Genomic DNA, 13,075 nt, shown 5'->3' with positions numbered 1-13,075 from the left:
GTCCAGTTCCTTAACTTTAATACAGTTCATTCACACATTTGTAAGGTTCCAACAGACTTTAGTCCAACGTTGCACATTGAGCTCAGCTCTTCACATTTAGTCCATTTAATCATTATCTCTCCATCCTCAAGATTATTTACAAATTAAGAGAAAGTGAAGACTCCTGATGAAGAGCCTTTGCCCAAAACGTCGATTTTCCTGCTCCTCGGATGCTGCCTGATCTGCTGTGCTTTTCCAGCCCCACTCTAAACTTATTTACAAATTAGCTCAGTTCCATCAGTTTTGCTCCAGTTCCTAAGCCTAGACTTTTGGTAATGCCAATTTGTAACAAAAGTAAATTCCTTTTTATAAACCAACCTGATCAGACTTCCAGGGTGGGTGGGAAGTAGGGTGGGAAGTTGAGCCTAGCAGTAGGGCCACAAGACACTGAGATATGTGAACTACTTCGGAAAGCCAGCACAGATTTGTTAAGTCCAATCATCTGTTTGTCTGGTTTGGTTGATTTAACATAACAAAAAGGATGCAAGTGCACCTGGATGTCCAAAATCCATAGGGCGTACAGGGGCAATGGAACCTGGGTGGTGTATTTCCACAAATGGTTGAAAATGATGGAAGCAGATTCAATGATGGTTCTCAAAATGGAATGGGATTAGCACCTGATTAGGGGGGAGATAAAAGGTTACAGAGAAAGGGCAAGGCAATGGGACCAATTGAGTTGCTTTTGCAGAGTGTCAGCATGGCTAGAGTGAGCTGAATAGCTTCCTTCTGTACTGTAACCATCCTGTGATATTACGGTTAGGATTGTATTTTTCATTGGAAGGTAGGTTGGGAAATAAAAATTAAGTGGGACAGGGGGAGATGTTGTGGGGTTTATAATATCCATCAGTATCTGGTTCTTTAGTATTTTACCGGTAGTGAGGGCAATAGTGAATGGCCCTTGAACCTTTAGGCCAGTGGAGAGCCTTGTGTGTTAAATAATGACCACGTAAAGGCCTCTCCCTGGCTGCTGTTGGTACTTTAGCATGGCTCAGATGGGAAGCAGTTTGTCATTGAGGAAGGCACCTTGAGGCATTATCATTGGGAGGCTGTCACCCACAGAGGCCTTTCCAGCTGGCCTCTTGGGAAGACCCCCCCTCCTGTTACTGCAACTCCCATTAAACACTTCTCGTTCTCTCTGCCACCCACGTGTTTAATGTTGGCAATGCAATACAGCTCTCAGTTGACCTCACCAATAGTCAGTCCACCTGGCCAGGTGGGACATGCAGCCTCAGAAGGCTGAAAGCAGCTTCAGGTGACTAATTGTTGGAATAAGGTAAATATAATCCTTGTTTCAAGGACTGGGGACGCTCTGACTCTCTGGTTGATGTGTAAGACTACTGCATTCTGGCCTGTGATACATCTCAGTCTTTCATAGTTCAGTTCTTCAGACCTTATTGCAGTTTCTCCATCACATCAATCACATTTTAGTCCCGTTTCTTTGCACATTAGTTCATCTTCACATTAGTTTAATTCCTTCACAAATTTGCACAATTTGTTCACACTGTATTATTGTTCTGTTGTATTTACATCCAATCCTTTACATGTTAGTCCAAATCTTTCGGCTTTACTCCCATTCTTAACACATTAGACAAACGTTTTGCAAACTGATCCTATTCCTCTCACCTTAATCCAGTTCTTTGCAAATGGATTCAGTTTTTCACGTATGAATCAAGTTGTTCACATTTTATGCAGTTACTCACACTTTACTCCAGTTTCTGCACATATTAGTCCAACCCCTCAAATATCAGGCCAGTTCCTTCATACATTTGACCAGTTTATTTAAACATTAGACTGGTTTCTTACTCATCCAGATCCTTCACACTTTGTAATAATTCCAACTGACATGTATCCAATTTGGCCCAACCTACTGACAAAGTATTCTGGTTCCTAACACATCATTCAAATTCTTCACGGTAGAAGTCCTATTCTGTGCACACCAACCTAGTTGCTCACCCTTTACCACCGATTTCTCACGGTTTAATTTGGTTCTTCACGTGGTTTCAGCTCTTCATGCACTGATCCCGTTCCACAATTTAAGTCCAGTTGTTACGTATCACTCTAATTCCCTGACACTGTGGTGCAGATCCATCACACATTAATCTAGCTGCTCACACTTCAGTCACACTTTGTTGCACATGGTCAGATGGGAAGCAACCAAGGTGACCGAGGAAAGTGAGGGAGATGTTGAAAAGACAGTGGACATAATCCTTCAGTCCTCCAGAAAAATAGAGTATGCTAGTCATCTGGAAAGCTGCCAATACTACATCCTTGGTAATGGTAAACACAGCAGGTGCAGACTGGTTTAGATTTAATATTGCAAAACATATTACAGACAATAAACAGGAACAAAGTTGTTAAGGTGCCGGTGTTGGACTGGGGGAGACAAAGTCAGAAATAAACTTCACCTGATGAAGGAGCAGCGCTGCAGAAGTTTGTGATCTCAAATAAATCTGTTGGACTATAACCTGGTGTCGTGTGACTTCTGACTTTGGAACAAAGTTGACAGCTACTTGGACAAATGTGAAATATTTAAAGAATGTCAGCACAGATTTGTTGAAGGCAAATTATGTTTAAGTAACTTTATAGAGGTTTGTTTCATGTGATACCAGGTAGAGTTGTTAATGCTAATCAAGTTTTTGTAATGTATATCAGCTTCTAAAAGACATTTGATGAAGTGCCACAGAGTAGGGCTATCAGCAAGTTAAAGCCCATGGACAGTGGACAAGGGGACAGTGGCAGTGGATACAGAGTTAATTGTGTGCTAGGAAACAAGGTAGTGATGAATAGTTGCTTTTCAGACCAGTGGAAGACATAATTGATGTCCCCGAGAGACCAACATTAGGATCTCTGTTTCTCTGGATCTATGTGGATAATCTAGATTTGGACGTACAGGCCAGAATTGAAAAATTTGCTAATGACCAAAATCTTGGGAACATTTGAACTGTAAGGAGGATAGTGGTAGGACACAGATGAACTGGCAAAATGGGCGGTCATAAGGCAGATGAAATTTAATACAGTAAAGTTTGAAGTTTGGTTGGATGAATAATGAGAAACAGTATCAAATGAAGGACCTTGAAAGTGGAGCCACAGGTAGATAGGATAGTGAAGAAGGCGTTTGGTATGCTTTCCTTTATTGGTCAGAGTATTGAGTACAGGAGTTGGGAGGTCATGTTGCAGCTGTACACGACATTGGTTAGGCCACTGTTGGAGTATTGCGTGCAATTCTGGTCTCCTCCCTATCGGAAAGATGTTGTGAAACTTGAAAGGGTTCAGAAAAGATTTACAAGGATGTTGCCAGGGTTGGAGGATTTGAGGTATAGGGAGAGGCTGAACAGGCTGGGGCTGTTTTCCCTGGAGTGTCGGAGGCTGAGGGGTGACCTTATAGAGGTTTATAAAATCATGAGGGGCATGGATAGGGTAAATAGACAAAATCTTTTCCCTGGGGTGGGGGAGTCCAGAACTAGAGGGCATAGGTTTAGGGTGAGAGGGGAAAGATTTAAAAGAGACCTAAGGGACAACAAATTCACGGAGAGGGTGGTACGTGTATGGAATGAGCTGCCAGAGGAAGTGGTGGAGGCTGGTACAATTGCAACATTTAAAAGGCATTTGGATGGGTATATGAATAGGAAGGGTTTGGAGGGATATGGGCCAGGTGCTGGCAGGTGGGACTAGATTGGGTTGGGATACCTGGTCGGCATGGACGGGTTGGACTGAAGGGTCTGTTTCCGTGCTGTACATCTCTATGACTATGTAATTCTAAAGGTGATGTATAGGAGGAGTGGGCCTTCTGTATACAAACAATTGAAAATGTCAGGACAGGTTGAGAACTTGATTAACAAGGCATCCTGGGCTTTATAAATGGAGGCATAGAGTGTAAGAGCAAGGAAATTAAGATGAACCTTTGCTAAAATAGTTCAATCTCAATTAGAGCTTTGACTCCAACTTTGAGCATCACATTTCGGGAAGGATGTGATGGTTTTAGGGGTGCTGAAAAGATCTATCAGATTGGTCCCAAGTTGACATACTTCAGTTACATGGATAGATTGATGAAAGTGGGTGTTAGATAGGAGGAAATTGACAGAATATTCATCAAGGTTATGCAAGAACACAAGGTGTCAGGACGGAATGGATAGAGAGGAGATTTTGCTCATTGTGGAAAGGTAAAGAACCCATGGCCATGATTGGAAGTTGTTGCTGAAAGGACAAAGGGTGACAAGAGGACCGCCTTATTTTACAAAGGGAGGAATTAGGATCTGGAAAATACAATCTGAAAGTGTGGTGGGTCCGGGTTCAATTGTGAATTTTAGAATGAAATGGATTAGTGCCTGCAGGGGAAGAAATTGGAGGACCCTATGGAAAGTACTGACACAGCTGGCTGAATGGCCTCTTTCAATGGTGCAATCATTCTCTGATTCTGACTCCAGTTCAGTTCCTCAAACAACACTCCAACTCTTCACACCTCAGCGCAGCTGCCTCACATTTCCAACCACTAGGTTAAAGGGTCAAGAACAAGGAGGCACTCTGCGAAAGTCAAAGGCAGGACATTTAAAGGGGACTTGTAGAAAGAGCTTTACACTCATAGGGTGGTGGTGGGGTCTGGGATGCACTACCTGGGAAGGTGGTTGAGGCAGGTAATCTCACAACCTTCATAAAGTACTTGGATGAACACTTGAGGTGTCCTAATGTTCAAAGGTATGGGCCTAGTGCTAGAATGTGGGATGGCACGGACTTCATGGGCTGAAAGGCCTCTTTGCTGTTGTATGATTGAATGATTTATCTAGTTTCTCACACTTTCACAACTATTCCTACCACATTGGCTCCTCCCACACATTGGTTCCATTTCTTCACCAGTGAGTCCAATTACCTTAACCCAGGTCTCCAGGTACAAGGCCGGTCCTTAATGCATTAACATGGTTCTTTGCACATTAGTCTAAATATTTTGCACATTTTTTGGTAACAAATCAGGATTGTTCATCAGTCCTTTCCTTTCCAGTCCAGTCTTTCACATTTGATCCAGTTTCTTCACATTTTCCTCATTTATCACTTTATTCCAGTTTCTCACACTTTGGTGCAGCTCTTCGTATAGATTCATAAAGTCATAGAGTCGTACAGCACAGAAACAGACCCTTCAGTCCAACCAGCCCATAATCCCGAACTAAACTAGTTCCACCTGCCTGCACTTGGCCCATATCCCTCCAGGAGACAGTGAGGCCTGCAGATGCTGGAGATCAGAGTTGACAGTGTGTTGCTCAAAAATCACAGCAGGTCAGGTAGCAGCCGAGGAGCAGGAAAATCGATGTTTCAGGCAGGAGCCTTTCACGTCAATTCTCCTGCTCCTCGGATACTGCCTGAACTGCTGTGCTTTTCCAGCAACACACTCTCAACTCATATCCCTCCAAACATTTCTTATTCATGTACTTACCGAAATGTCTTTTAAATGTTACAACTGTGGCTATGGCTCTTGGCTCTAGTTTCTCACAGTTTAGCGCAGTTGTTATACAGGTTAGTGTAGCTCTTCATACATTCACAGGTCCCTTAAACAACAGCCCACTTCTCTCATCCTCTTGATCAGAGTCCATTCCGTACTTACTTATTTCTTCACACCTTAATCTAGTTCAATCAGACACTTCAGTCAAATTCTTCATAAATTGCTCCTGTTCCCCCAAATCAGACTTACTAGTTCACACTTTACTACAGTTCCATCACACGTTAATTCAATTTTTCACATATAGTTCCATGTGCTCACAAAGTGCTCCAGTTTCTAACTCCTCGGCCCTGATTCTTCGCATGATAATTCACTTCATTACAAATTAGTTCAGTTCCTCACACATCAGGTCAGTTTGTCACTTTTAAGTTCATTTCCAAACTCTCGTTCAATATTTCAAACATTAGCCTACTTCTTCACTCATAAAGACAGTTTGTGATTAATTAAACCAGTTCCTTAAATCTCAATCCAATTTGTTGCCAAGTAGTCCTGTTTTATTTACATGTCAAACCATTCTTCAGACAACAGAACCAAGTTATTCCATGTCAGACTTAAGACTATTCCTTCTTGCTTTTGGTCAATTAGTCTTCACCAATTAGTTCAGTTATTCACATTTTATTTCAGTTCCTTATCGCCTCAGCTATCAAATTTGCATTGTCACATTTTAGCCCAGTCCCTTCATACATTTGTCTAATTCTTCAAACATGAGCCTGGTTTTCATAACTCAGTTCAATTCTTCACATTTTATTCTGGTTCTAAAATATGTTCCAAAATTGTAGTTCATTCTTTTCTTCACACTTATCTACACATCCATCAGACATTGGTCCAACTCCTAACGTGTTAGTCCTAGTTTTTACATGTTTCACTCCAGTTCCTAACACATTATTTGAGTTCTTCACAAATTGATTCAATTCCTCAAATTGTAGTCCAACCCTTCACAAAGTAGCCTACTTTGTAACGTGATAGTCCAATTCTTCATACATTAGTTCAGTTCTCCGCAAACTCACAGTAGCACAGTGGGCAGCACGGTGGCACAGTGGTTAGCACTGCTGCCTCACAGCGCCAGAGACCCGGGTTCAATTCCCACCTCAGGCAACTGTCTGTGTGGAGTTTGCACTTTCTCCCCGTGTCTGTGTGGGTTTCCTCCGGGTGCTCCGGTTTCCTCCCACAGTCCAAAGATGTGCAGGGTCAGGTGAATTGGCAATGCTAAATTGCCCGTAGTGTTAGGTTAAAGGGGTAAATGTAGGGGTATGCGTGGGTTGAGCTTCAGCGGGGCGATGTGGACTTGTTGGGCCAAAGGGCCTGTTTCCACACTGTAAGTAATCTAATCTAATCATTTGGTTGCGTAGTTTAGTGCAATTGCCCCAGATCGTGCACACATTAGGTCAATTCTTACCGAGCCTTTAAGTTTGAAGTACCTCAAAACTCCAGTGCCTTCATACTCTAAGAACATAAGAAATTGGAGCAGGAGTGGACCATTTGGCCTGTCGGGACGGCTCTGTTGGCAAGTCCTATCAGGGTTCTCTTCTGTCTCTACCCTATTTTCTTGCCCAATCCCGAAATCCCTTGATTCCCTGACGATCAGGAATCTGACAATCCTAGCCCTAAATATATTCAGTGGTGATAACCATCTTGCAGATTTTCCAACGAAGCACTTCTCAGCACCTAGCCAGTCACTTCTGTTCGGAATCTTGTGTGTTTCAACTCGATCACCTTTCATCCTTCGAAATGCCAAAGAGACTAAACCCATTTCACCTAACCCATCTTCACAGATAACATTCTCAGCACAGGAGCCCCTCAGGTACACTCTTGTTGTAGTCCATCCAAGACTTCATTGGACAAAGAGTCTAATATCGTGCACAGTCCTCCAAATGTACTGTCACCGAAGCACTCTGGGTGTATACTGATTGGAGTTTAGAAGGATGAGGAAGGGATCTAATGGAACTTAATGAATACTGAATTGCCTGGACAGACTGGATGTTGGGAAGATTGGTGGAAGAGACTAGGACCCGAGGGCACAGCCTTAGAGTAAAGGAAACACCTTTTAGAACGGAGATAAGGTGAAACTTCTTCAGCCAGAGAGTAGTGAATCGATGGAATTCACTGCTACAGTAGGCTGTGGAGGCCAGGCCATTGAGTATATTTAAGACTGAGCTGGATAGGTTCTTGAGTATCCAGGAGACCAAGGGATACAGGGAGAAAGCAGGAGAATATGATCTAATGGTGGAGCTGACTTGATGGGCTAAATGGTCTAATTTCAGCTCCTATGTCTTATGGTGTAATGGTCTTAAGTCTTATACAATGGTAACAATACTTTTACCTTCTCGTACTCCAGTCTCGTGTAATAAAGCTCAGAATGTAATTTCATTCTAAATTGTCTGCTGTACCTCCATACTAATTTCCAGGCCCTTGTAAGATTGCACTCAGATCTGTTTGAACATCAACATTTAAAGATCTTGTGTTTTCTTAAATATGTTCTGTTTTCCTATTTTTACCAGGCTGCTACATCACACTCCATTTAGGCTAATTCCTCACACATTAATTTTTCATACATTAACCCATTCCTTGTTTTTCACAAATTATTCAACTTCTTCAAAGATTAGCCTAGTCCTTCATATGAGTAGGAGAAAGTGAGGACTGCAGATTCTGGAGATCAGAATCGAGAGTGTGGTGCTGGAAAAGCACAGCATCCGAGGAGCAGGAGAATCGACATTTCGGGCATAAGCTCTTCATCAGGGATGAAGCTTGTGGGGCCATTCCTTCAGACACTGACTCCCTTCCTTTGTGCATTCTCCCATTTTATCACATTTCAATTGTATTAAAACTTACTCTGCACATTAACTGGTTCCCTTCACATCTACAGTTCGGTTTTTATCAAATGGTCCATCCTTACTACCTTAGTTCCGTTTACCACACAATAGTTCCAGTCTTAATCCTTTAATTGGATCGGTCTTCCATTATTGCAGTTCTTTCACATTTTGACCTATTCTTTATATTCTCACACTAGCCTATTTACTTCGCATTTTGGTATAGTTCTTCACACATTACTATCGTTCCTCGCATTTTGTTGGCTCCTTCACCACTTGCTACAGGTCTAGTCCATTAGGACCTGACTGTCCCAATCAGTAGTGGTGTTGCCAAGCCAGTCTGGGTGATGGACATTGATATCCCCAATGCAAAGTGCATTCTGGGTCTTGTCCCAGCCCCTCAGTGCTACCTCCAAGTAGAGTTCAACATAGAGGAGTACAGTCAGCCTGACTGAGGTATACAAAATTATGAGAGGTATAGGCAGGGTGGTTTGTGAGAGTCTCTTCTCCATGTCAGACGTGCCTAAGACCAGAAGGCATATGTTTAAGGTGAGGAGCAAATGGTTTTGGGAGGATCTGAGAAGAATGTTTTCACCCAGAGAGTGGGAGAAATATGGAAGATGCTGCCCGAGAGAGTAATGGAGGCAGGGACTCACACAATATTCAAGAAGCATCTGGATAAACACTTAAAATGCCAGGGGATAGTAGGCTGTGGACCAAAGTGTAGGTAAATGGGATTAGTGTAGTTTGGTGTTCATTGGTCAGTGTAGACATGGTGGGTCAATGGGCCCATTTTTATTCTATATGGCTCTCTGATGTTTCCTTGTCCATTTTTAACCATGTGTCACAAGACACTGTAAGGTATTGAGTCAATATTGAGAACTTTCAAACCACCAGCTTTCCAACTGTATTGACCAAAGTCTGATTCCATGAGTGTGATTGTATCAGGCAGTTCCTTGATTAGTCTGAGGGCAGTTCTCCCAATTTTGGCAGATTGAATCCTCCCAGATGTAATTAAGGAGGACTTTGCAGAGGCAGCAGGTTTAAATTTGTTGTTGTTGTTGTTTCTGGTGCCTAGGTTATTGTGTATGTTCCATTTAGTTTCATTCTTTTGTTCAGACTCTGTAACAGATTGATACAGCCATATAGCTTGCTAGGACATTTCAGAAGATTGTTCAGAGTCACTGCGGGCCTGGAGTCACATGTAGGTCAGACCAGGTAAGGACATTAATGAGGGGTGTGCCATAAATGCTGACTATGCCAGCAATTCTCAAATTTCACAAATAAAAATATCTTTCCCATGTTAATAAAGATCTGTGTGCATTATCTCAATAACTTCTACATTAGTTCAGTACCTTCACATATTAATAACACTTGCTCACACATTATTCCATTTCTTCAAACATTAGTCTAGATCTTCCCACATTAGAACAGTTATTCAAATATTAGGTCAGTTCCAATTTAATTCAGTTCCTTCACACATTAGACCAATTTATCACAGATTAGCCAAGACCTTCTCAAACAGATCCAGCCTTTAGTCCAGTTTTTCACACATGGACAGTTCCAGTTCATCAAACATTTGCCTGGTTCTTAACACTTTAGTTCAGTTTCTCATAAATTAATCCGGTTCTGCACACTTTAATTCAGTTTCTGCCATAGTAATGAAGTTCATTCAAACTTTAGTCCATCTCTTTTGCCCTTTGAGCCTCAGGGGATTTTAAAAAGGTTACAGGATGACAGAGAGCTTCAGCCAGCTCTGTGTAAGAACAGCATACCTAGTGTTACTGATCCACGTCCTCAGGACCTGCCTTTGCCCCAGATATTTTCCATTCAGGTGTGTGAGTTCCGATGTGAAGCTATGATTAAACCTGTCTCTACCACACTATGTGGTTGTGCATTCCAGATCCTGATCACTTTTGAGTAACAAGACGTTTTCTCGCATCCTACTTGTTTCTTTTACCACTCACCTTAGATTGATGTCCTCCACTTCTCATCTTTCTCACTAATATGAACAGCTTCTCTTTAAGTATCCTATCCAGCCCTCTGGTGATTTTCCATTAAATCTCATCTCAACCTTGTCTGAGTTGAGTTTCTCCAGTCTGGCCATCTTGCTGAAGTCCCTCAGTCTGGAATGATTCTCTTCTCTTATCTGCAACCTCCCTGAAGTATTTTCAGCCGACCCAAAGTATGGTCTGCAGGTTTGTCTTCAGTTCATGTTGTCATTGTCTCTTGTGAACTTGCAGTATACTATCTGGATATTTGATCTATTTTTGAAGTCCAGGATGCTGTATAAATTTTTAGTCATTCCTTAATCTGTCCTGTCTCCTTCAATCATTTATTTACATATACACCCAGTTCTTTCTGTTACTGCATGTTTCTTTATAATTGCATACCTTAGTTTGTATTGCCTCTCTTTATTCTTCCTGTTAAAAATATCATTTTGCACATCATTATCTTCCATTCTGTGGAAAGGTCATGCTGAGTCCACTGGGTGAGCAGTGGCCACGAATGCTGGTTGCTACTGTCATCGTCTTGAGTATAGGAAACTACAGAGACTGTTTGGTCTAGTACATTTAGAGTTACACCATTGCTGGACTATACATCCAAAGACTCAGGTAATGTTCTGGGACCTGCGTTCAAATCCCTCCATGACAGATGGTGGAATTTGAATTCAATAATAATCTGGAAATATGAAATAATTATTGACTGTCAGGAAAAATCCACCTGCTTCTCTGATGTCTTTTTGAGAAGGAAATATGCCATCCTTACCTGGTCTGACCTACATGTGACTCTACACAGCAATGCAGTTGTTTCTTAACTGCCCACTGTGCAATTAGTAATTGGCAATAAATGCTGGCTTAGATAGTGAATCCTACATCCTATGAGTTAATAAAACCAACTGGAAGTGTGTTTTGTAATTAACATCACATATTTTACTGCTAGTAGGCAACTAGTTACAGATTACATAGCTATGTTAGACATTATCACAGAGACTTGAAGGAGTGTTATGTCTCACTCTTTTGAGGTGTTATACCCACAAGCCTATATGAAATTATCATAGTACTTAGAATGATGCTCTGGCATTTTTATCTGTTAACCCTTTCAAATCCTTTCAGACCCGCATAAAACATTCCCCTGCCCCTCAGCTTCTTTTCCATTATTAATATAATACATTTGTTTACATAATTGCATTTACTATGACCTCATCACCTCTGAGTCCCTGATTTAAAAATACACGTAAGCTGAAAGTTCCACTATTCTCTCATAATGTTTCCTGATTGGAACTGGAAGGCTAGCAATTTACTGGATAGTAAAGACCTTTGCCTTTGATTCTTCTTCTGATAGCCCCAGGTCTCTTTAAACTGGGTGACTGCCCATCTCATGTTGATTCCCTTCATTCTGCTAATTGAAGAGTGCTTGTTGACCTCTGTCACAGTGATTGAGGATTCTTCATGAAGAGATCAGGTGAAACGTTCTGCTTGAACTCATATTCTCGGAATCACTTCAGTGTCTAACGTCAGCCTTGAATTTACCAGATCTATTTGTTCACCAAGTCGTGTGGCACTTTGAGGTACATCATTATAGATTCACCAATTGGCTCTATTCTGTTTACTGGCCATCACACTGCTTATTTTTTCTTCATAAACATTACTAGTTCTTATACCCTGAGTATGATAACAGTGGAAAATATTTGAAGCCAGTATAATCACAGGTTCCCATTTCATTGACAATATGAAGCAAATTTCTGATGCCAACATCTTAATGGATTCTAGTTCAATGGATAAGGTTCTGCCCTGAGTCTAGATAGTTCTATAAAATCTTTCACTAAATGTTCTTTGATAGGTTCTTCACCTCCTGATATTCCTTAACTAAATGTGCGTTAGCTCCTTCCTCCATCTGAAGAAGATTAATGTTGTGATATGCCTTCCTACGCTAGAACAAGAATTCGTTATTGTAATGTGTACAGATTTTCTTCTATGTGGTGTTCCTGTATTGGTGAGTTGCTTGTAACATATCTTTAACCTTAGGCCTCCTGGCCCATGTAGTCACACTGTTGTAGAGTGCAGATAGTACAGTATTGTCTTAAATATGGCTTTCTATCTGATAATATAGTGAGGCTCACCCCAGTGTCTAACTTAGAACTCGTGAGATGATCATTGATAATAATATTGGCTTGCCAAAGTGTAAGGTGTGGAAAACTTATTTCCATTAGTAACACTTTCTGTTGTACCACATTAATCTCTTTGTGTAGGTGTCTTGCTTTTCTGAAACTGTGTCACATGTCTGTGCCTTTCCTGAAAGTGACCTATTGTGTGACAGAGAAAGCTTTCAATTTCAATAGTTGGGCACTGTCTGTACTGATAAAGTTTCTTTGCTTCATAGGACTAAGGAGGGTTTTTTTGTGTTGTGCCTGTTTTACCTGTTGTATTGATTTCTTATGTATGTTGTTTCTAATTTTGTACCTTAAAGACTGAGTGGCTCTATTGGTCTTCTGTGAAGTTAGTGTTCTCCTTTTAGAATGTGCTAATTCTGAACTTCTGTTTCAATCACTACCTGAGCATCTTTCTCAGGAATCAGGTCTTCTTTGGACTAATAGGCAAATCTGATAGGCGAAAGTGGAGACTACAGATGCTGCAGATCAGAGTTGAGAGTGTGGTGCTGGAAAAGCACAGCAGGTCAGGCAGCATCCGAGGAGCAGGAGAATCGACGTTTCGGGCATAGCTCTTCATCAAGGATGAGGCTT

Source organism: Chiloscyllium plagiosum, unplaced genomic scaffold (genome assembly GCF_037043375.1).
Source record: "Chiloscyllium plagiosum isolate Xiang-an unplaced genomic scaffold, Cpla_swu_hap1 HiC_scaffold_32, whole genome shotgun sequence".
Taxonomy (NCBI): domain Eukaryota; kingdom Metazoa; phylum Chordata; class Chondrichthyes; order Orectolobiformes; family Hemiscylliidae; genus Chiloscyllium; species Chiloscyllium plagiosum.
This window is presented reverse-complemented; position numbering follows the sequence as displayed.